This window comes from Brienomyrus brachyistius, chromosome 4, assembly GCF_023856365.1.
Source record: "Brienomyrus brachyistius isolate T26 chromosome 4, BBRACH_0.4, whole genome shotgun sequence".
Classification (NCBI taxonomy): Eukaryota; Metazoa; Chordata; class Actinopteri; order Osteoglossiformes; family Mormyridae; genus Brienomyrus; species Brienomyrus brachyistius.
Window position 1 is genome coordinate 9,386,138 of NC_064536.1, and position 9,158 is coordinate 9,395,295.

A 9,158-nucleotide genomic window follows, 5' to 3' on the forward strand; every position below is an offset into this window, starting at 1 on the left:
TGCAGCTAGGCTGGTATTTCTGGGCTCCACAGACATCACTGGAGGTTGGTGTCATGGTCACCGGGATGAAAGACTCATGCAGCCGGTGTTTGTCAGGTAACAAACAGGGACTTATTGGGATCAGGATGGGAGGCTATGGAACCGGCAACACATAAGGCACAACATCAGTGATCGAACTGGGGAACACAGGACCAGGAAGCACTTAAATACAGGACTAATGATGGAAGAGACTGGAGGCAGCTGGGAGTGTTTAACACGAGGGCTGGAACGAGACGTGAGACCAACAAGCAGCAAACATGGCCTGTTAGAGCCACGTCAGGGAGGAGGCGGGACATTTAATTACATTTTTATATAGCGCCTCACAGAGTCGTCCCAAGGCACTTTACATAGATGTGTAGTCATACATTACAACATCATTAAAGAGAGTAATACACAAGGGGAAAAAGGAAAGAAAGATATTAAATAAAGAAAGCCAGATGACAACGGAGGAGAGGAACCAAAAAACCCCAAGTAAGGAGAAAAAAAGACCTCTGGGGGTCCATGGACAACTGGCTGCCCAACCCCCCCAGGCAGACTAATATTACTGAGAACAGAAAAGAATGGAGCTGCTTGCTAAAGGCCGGGTGTAAGGTGTGATTAAAGACTGTCAATAAGCCTGTTCTCCACGCTGGCCTGTGTAGGGTGGCACTGAAGGCTGCACCCAGGATGACACAGTTAGCAGGTCCCATTCGCAGTGTCATCCCTCCATGGGACTGAACCAGGACTCCAGCTGAGATGGTGCCCCCCCCAGGGCAGCACCTGGACATGTGGGGAGGCAGAGAGCATGGATGGTCAGAACACGCATTGACACATAAATGGACAGGCATAGTGGATAAAAATGGCATTGCTTAATGTGACAGTATGCCCCCACCCCCCACCCCACCAAAAGCATGTGCTCCGGCCATGAAGTCCAAGGGGGTTAGACAACACTGGTGGAACCAGACTGGACTCTGGACTAGACAGGGGACGACAGAACAGATGGTAGACAGGACAAGGCCAGACAAGACTAGACAGAACACTAGACAGACAGCAACACCAGACATAAGACCAGTTGCAGGACATCACTAAGGACATGGAGCGGATAAAGGAAAAGCTAGGAACCACAGGTACAGCAGTCCTGTCAGACCCCAAAACAGGACGGACAGGTGGAGGGTCAACAAGAACAGGGGCACAGGATGCAGAAGACAAGGAGAGATACAGGCGGGACAGAGCAACAAGACAAACACTGAGGCACAAAAAGGAATAACATGGGGCATCCAGGGAAGCCAGGCGAAGATTCGGGGCTGGGGACCCTCCTAGGCCCCTTTCCAGGTGAGGCTGAACTCCGCCGAATCACAGGACGAGAGGTCTGAGAGGGCCAGCAAGGCCGGAGGATGTGAGGGGTTGGGGGGCGATGAGAGAACCGCAGAGCAGTAGGGCAGCAAGGAGACAACAGGACAGGAACAGGAAGATGACAAGGGACATACAGGGCAAGAGCAGAGACTGGCACCCCCTCTCTGGGAGACAGACATTCTGCCTGCCGCTTTCTAGGATTCCTGTTGATACTGGTGACCACCCCAGAAACTGGGACCAGAGTAACCGGGTCTGGGATGAAGGAGGGACCCACGTAGCAGGACCCAGGGCAAGTCCAGAGGGTTGCACTCCAGCAGGACATCCTCCGGAACCATCTTCTCTGGGCTGGTGGCAGCCTGCAGGCATGTGGGACGTCAGGAAGAAAGTGGGCACCAGTAGGCCGTCAGGAGATGAGGTGGGCGCCGGCTGGACGTCTGGGGAGATTGAGGTGGGTGCTGGCCAGGCATCAGGGGACAGCGAGGTGGACGCTGGCCGGACAGTATGGAGCAGTGTGGCAGGTGTCGGCTGGTTACCAGGGAACCGTGTCAGATTCTATGAGAAGCCTAGAGGCAACCAAGGCCTCACCTGTGTTGGACGCTGTGGGTGCGGCCTGAGCGGCCCTCTCTGGGCTGGGAGCCTTAAGTGCGGCTGTAACGACTGCAACGGCTGGCTCTCCTGGGCCAGATGCTGTAGATGCAGTGTCTTTCAATCACGAGTGCGCTTCCCTAACCATTAAGTCACCACTGCTCACTACTATGTGTACTATTTAAAGAGGCAGTAGGGTCTTGTCCAGCCAGCTGACAAAACATTTCCACATTTAATTGGAACGAAGGACGGTAGGAAACATCTGTATTGTGTGCAGACTTCCAATAAAACCATGTTGAAGCAAAGTCCGACCTCTACTGTGGTCCAGCACTTTGACAACTATAGAACTAGGAGCCAGCGGTTGCATCCGCAGCGAACAGGGGGAACACAGTAAATCCCGGAGAAGCATCATGTTGTCAGACTTCAAGTGACAATGAGGACGCAGGTCGCCTTACGGCAAACGACATGGAAACAGCAGGCTCCTTTTCTCCAGAGCACCCCACCTCTGTGGGGTTCAGCACACTCACTCCATTCCAGTGGGCCCTGAGGATCTCTGCTATAGCTGTCACACCCTCCACTTGGGAGTCCGGGGAGAGGGCGGCTATGCCCTCCGTCAGAGATGGGACATTCTCTCTGGGGAAAGATGTACTGCGGCCTGAACCAGCGACATTAGGTATACTTGACACAAGCAGCAGTGATCGGCTGTAGGGACCTGGGGAATCCACTGGGGCTTGTCGAATTCCATCATTCTGTCGGGTGCCAGGATGAACGACTCTGGGAGCAGGTGATGTCAGACAATAAACTGGGATTTACTGGGATCAAGATGGGAGGCTAGGGAACGAGCAACATGGAGGGCACCACATCAACGGGGAACACAGGGCCAGGAAGCACTTATACAGGAATAACAAGGGAACAGACTGGAGGCAGCTGGGAGTGTTTAACATGAGGGATGGAACGAGACGCGAGACCAACGAGCAGCAGGCATGGCTTATTAGAGCCACGTCAGGGTGATGGCAGGACATGACGTTTGGGGCTATGGTTAGGGTTAGGATTAGGGTTAGGTTTAGGGTAAAGTGTTTGTGGCAGAGAGCGGTCAGTAGTACAGGGACACGATTACGCCACCTGGGGATTTTCACCACAGGAAAAATTACTCTAAAATTAAAAGCACACAAGTTCATTTACCGAATGGAGCTGGAGACGTGTTTGTACTATTAACAGGTTGTTGAAAATATAAAGCAAAGAAACAAGACAAGCGCTTTAGCATCAACAACCTTAAAAAATAAACCAGCAACCAGCCTTTGGCCACGGGCTGACTAAACCCAAGCAAGAGACAGGTGTCCGGTGAAGTTGATCAAAAGGGGGAATAGAGTCCCCTAAACTAACACACACACACACACACACACACACCTGTGCTCCACCACACTGATCCCCACACAAATATACTGCACAAGGTGAAAGTGTGAACACCACCACCCCAGACCAATCAAATCTTAGTCAGCCAGATCAATCGAGGCAGCCACTGCTCACAGTCTCCCAGAAAATACCCCAATCTCACCAAGAATCTGAGTGTTGAAAACTATGAAGAGGGCAAACAATGAGTAACAGAATACAGGCCGTCACTCTGTATCAGTCCCAAACAGAAAGAAAGGGCGGCCCAAAGTCTGTTAAGTCGCAGAACTAGGGAATGAAACAGCTCCAGAAAGCAGGAAAAGGTGCGGCGATCCTTAGCGCGTTCCAGGGCTCCCAGCACATCGCCGATGTCCCACCGAGGATCAGGAGCTTCAAGCAGCAGTTGTTGGGCGACATCGGACCGACCGAGGACAAGACAAGACTGACGGAAAACAAAAACTGACGTAGGAAACACAGCAGCCACAGTGCAGGTTCAAACTATTTTATGTTTCCTGCAACGGAACAAACACAATGAATCGCTAAAAAATTTTTTTTTTTAACAATTTCGTTTAGAAAAAAGGTGTCTGACAAATCTGCTGGAAGAGGCATAAACTGAAGCAGACGAGCAACTGAATCTGTAATCCTGGCAACAACCGTAACTACAATTAAAACACGTTAAGTAAAGCAACTGACAAGTAGCTATAGGCCTAGTCACTGGAATAACTTGCAACCACTGGAGCTGCAACACAGACGCGCAGAGAAACACTGCAATATAAACTATTACCATTAGCCATTAAAATCAAGCAGAGGATTAACGCTAATTAAAACAGCAAAACCTCCCACCACGACACAGAATAAGTGTGAACCTCAGCCAGCATGCCAGCGTACCACGGCAGACCACTGCGGTGCGGAAGGGGAGTTACCGGACCGGGAAACGCCAATGACGCCTCCACACACTAGGGGTCCCCACACACACTTACCGGAAATAATCAACAAGTCCTACCCGCAAAATTCCACACTGCTACAGTTGGATGGCCCTGGGAATTTTATCCAGAACCCCAAGGCTTAATGGAAGTACCGCGAGATTCTTAAACCCTTACCTGAGGGAGGAGGCTTCCAGCGTAAGGAGAGGTTCACCAGAATCCCTGGGCTGGATGGACATCGTTCATCCTTTACCTGGGGAATGAGTCTCCCAACTCATGGTGACTTACCCAAGCCCTGGTGCTGGATCATCATTAAATGCTTACATGGAGAAAGAGAGACCTTATCCTTGGTCTCCAAGCCTGGAAGTACCCTGAGCTCTAGACCCAAGCTTAACCCTAACCCATAAGCATAGGTTCGCAGTATGAGCAGATCTCACCTGATACCAGAAAACCATACATGTTCTTAATCTGAAAATCAGTTCATCGTTTTTCCAGAAGGTGGCAGCACATCAACACTGCAAGCTTGGCACATCCCTTTGGATACAATGAGCTATCCTTATATTTAGAAATTTTTTTAAACTTATTTAAATCAGTAAAACAAATTACTTCCAAAAAGGATAGAATCATGTCTACCCAATACCCCTTGGCACCATGTTAGTGTGAATGGAGTTTTCACTCCAGCCCTGAGGGATTCAGAGCAGACACAGAAGATTGTGAAGCCATGTGTGATTTACAGTGAAAGGTGACTGAACACAACGCACAGCCTCTGATATGACTCCACTGTTCATTATGGTTCAGCACCATCTATATTTCTATTATTTTTCAAGGTATTTTACTTGTGGTTTTACACTTAACATGGTATCGACAGGCTTGCTCCAAAGAGATCTCATTGTATTTACACAGTGACAGTAACCCTGCCTTATCTTGCGAGAGGAAGTAACATATGGGTGCGCTGCTAACGTTAGCATTAGCAAACCTAGCTGCCTAGCAGTGTTCGTAGTAACTCGTCAGTGTAATTCCACTACTTTTGTTTGCACCATGTATTTCAACATCGACGCGATGTTAATGTGATCACTATGCAACCTTTAGCCCACTGTTATTTTCCTTGATTATGTTATTATACAGGGAAGGTCAGGCAGAGGGAGCAGACGCTGATGCAGCGCGTTGCCGCACCAACCACACGTCCAAACTGCTGGAAATCCCGGCCGGCGACCCCCCAGGCAGACACACGGTCGAATCCCACCCTTATTATAATTACTTTTAGATGCAGTAATTGGTAATTAGTAATTTTCAGTAGCTAGCACAAGGCTGCTGACTAGCAACGTTATTCGTTGGCTGAATCCGAAATAGCTGTAGTGCTACGATGCTGGATTGTTACGGGGACTGTGGTAAATGCAGACCCCTTTATTCTGATTGCGTTAAAAATCAAATGTTTTTACTCAGATTTCATCCATTTGGTGATGTGCTCTCTATAATATGCCATGTTTTCCTAAAAGCAGATTTTTTAAAAAAAGAATGGCAAAATAGAGCAGCGCATTGAATTGTAATGCCTGTATCTTGAAACGTAGCGTGTTGTCAGACTCTCCGATACACAGCTCTATGGTCCATACAGAGGAGATGAGGAACATGCAGTCTGCTAAGTCACGAAGTTACCTTTTGTTAGGTAGCTACGTTTACATGCCTTAACGCAATTAAGATGTTTTCATGTAAACAGATTAATCGGCGAGCTCATTTATGAAGGCGTCGTGTGACTGAAAAAGACGAGAAGCATTCATACATACATTTATAGGGAGATTTTGGGATTTACAAAGAAAAACGTTTTGTGAAAAGACGCACATTTTGTGAACGAGGTTGAGAGATGCTGTTTCGACAGAATCCTGTAGAGGGCACTGTGTATGCTAAATCGAAGGCTCCAGGAATGTATTCGGCATTTATAATCATAAACAATAATAATTCAAATACTTGTGGGCACATGGCCGTTGGCTCTGAGATTAAACAGTTCTTTAAAATGAAATTGTTTTAATTTGCAAACAGTTGTATGCTGTGTTTGAATGTTCAGATATTATTATTAGATATTTCACCTTAAAGCCCTCTGAAATTGGTCCTCTTTCATTAAGACCGACTTACAAACAATGTATTTCCTGCCCAGGTTAAAGGCTTCTTCTCCACACTCCCTGTACGGGGGATAGTGCTCACAGCGGCACATGCTGTGCAGTTTACAATAAAGACATTTTGAAAATACAAAATAATGTATGAAAAAAATTATTAAGCTGTAACACATACATTTATTTCAAATACAAGTTTCACAAATATCCCTGTAATGAAAATGGTGAAATTACCCAGGCTTAATGTGATATTTCATTTCTAACACATTTGTTCTCCAAACTTCTACATTTTTAACCTTTGGCCACAAGATCTTCTTCTTCCTGCCAGAATCTTTCCTTTCCTGTGATCCTCAGTTGTTGGAATCTGCTCTGCTGCTTGGAAGTTCCCCGGGGAGTTAGTGTTGGGGGGTTCTGGTGGAATGTGACCATCGGCAGCCATGGGCTGGATAGCGCTGCGGTGCTCAGCCTGGCTCTGTGCCCTTCTAGTGGCTCTGTGCCCTTTGCACAAACATTTTGCACACATGACGTTACCATGCACATAGTATTTCTCATGTTTTACAAAATACAAAAATACTGATCAAAGTCTTTAGAAAAAAACATTTTATTTCATAAACTAAGTCAAATATCCATCCATCCATTTTCCAAACCGCTTATCCTACTGGGTTCCAGATAAGGACTACGGAGCCTATACTGGAGGCAATGGGCACGAGGCAGGGAACAACCCAAGATGGGGGGCCAGCCCATCACAGGGCACACTCACACACCATTCACTCTCACATGCACACCTACGGGCAATTTAGTAACTCCAATTAGCCTCAGCATGTTTTTGGACTGTGGGGGGAAACCGGAGTACCCGGAGGAAACCCCACGATGACATGGGGAGAACATGCAAACTCCACATACACATGACCCAGCCGGAGACTCGAAGCTGGGTCCCAGAGGTGTGAGGCAACAGTGCTAACCACTGCACCACCATGCCGCCTCCACTAAGTCAAATATGAATCATAAAATACAATTTTACAATTAAAATACTTTTTTTGAATATGTGCCTCAGAAATTGCACATCCCTGATTGTGCATTACTTTCATGCTGCCTTGAAACTTTTGTTTTCTTTACTGTAGCCCTCTTTTAAGACACGTTGTCAATGTTAACTTTCATCCTTTGCAAGTATTAGAATGTATTAAACACTGTGCAGTTAAAAAAAACTGAAAATGCACAAAGATGGCAGCGTGAGACGATTGCACAGATTTACCTGAGCTATGCACTGGGCCGGGTTGTACAAGAGGCAGAGATTGTTGGTGGTAGATTTCTTAGGCATAAACCCAGACTGCTCCGGTCACTGACAGGCAAGCAAGTGATCACAGATCCTGTTAAGGACGACCATAGCAAGGACCTTACCCAGCAGGCACTGAGAGCAGTGTTATCCCCCTGTAGTTGCCACAATGCAGGCGATCACCCTTCCCTTTCCAGATAAGGACTACAAGTCCCGTTTTCCAGTCAGTTTGGATGACGCATGACTCCCAAATGGAAGCAAAGATTGCCTGCAATACCTGGAGGACAGCCTTACCACCAGCCTGAGTGCCTCTCCTCCCCTCCCCATGGAATGCTAATGGTAGCTGCTTTTTGGCAGCTGAGGTTGTACCATGAGTGCACATATGGGGGTGGTTCGGTGTTTTTTCTCCGGAAGTTTTTGCGTATGTTGGTGAACATCCTGCCTGGACGCCGGCCACTGCGATGGTATACATGAATAGGGTGAATGGAACGATATATGTGGACTTTCAGAGTGTGTATGTGAATGTGTGTGTGTGTACGGGTTTGTATTTACCGCATTTGTGAGGAACAAACATCCCAACAATGTGTCAAAACTGGTTACTTTTTAGCGTGTGGGAACATTTTTCAGCTCTCCATAATATAATCTTCAATTTTACAAAAATCTATGAATGCAATCAAACAATGAATTTAGCCAAAAGTCTTATATGTTGTTTGGTTACTTATGGTTCAAGTCAGAGCTGGATAAAAGATACGGTTACCTTAGTTACGATTAGGGGTTTGCCCAGAGGAATGACAGTAATAGTCAGTCCTGTGACTGTGAAAGGACAGTTTACATGCGTGTCACACGTGTGTCACAGTAACTGGACACAACTGTGATAATTTGTAGGCTTTTGGAGACAAAAATGTCTGTGTTTGTGTCACCAGAGGGATAAATTTCCCTGTTTGCATGTGTGTCACCGTCTGTAAGTGTATCACAGATGTGAGAGAAATGCTTGTGCATATTGGCTGTAAACCCTCATGCATTTCAGTCTCTGTAAGTGTTTTGTTCCGGCTGCTGTCAGACGCAGCATAAACGGACTCAGACCCGGGATGGTTGGATTGTCAGGGATGATTTATTAACAAAGAGCACAAACAGGAGAGAACAGAACAGAAAAGGAGAATGAAACACTGATGCAGAGCCGAAGCCGGCGTGGTGGCTGCCACAGGATCGATTCCTCCCCCCTTAGCCGGGGACCCACCTTATACACCCACCCCCAGGGGAACAAGTGCACCACGTCTAAATTAGACAGGGGGGAGAGAAACAAACACGCCGCCAGCAGGGGCAGCAGCACAGAATGTGGAGCTCGTCACTAGAGGGAGTAAGAATCCACCTTCCCATTGTGTTCAGGGGTACATCTGTATTACTGCAGTGCCACTGTGAGTGTATTGTGGGTTATATTTTATTCCTAAACTCTGTGGAATAAAAAAGGACTCTATATACACACACACACACACACACACACACACACACACA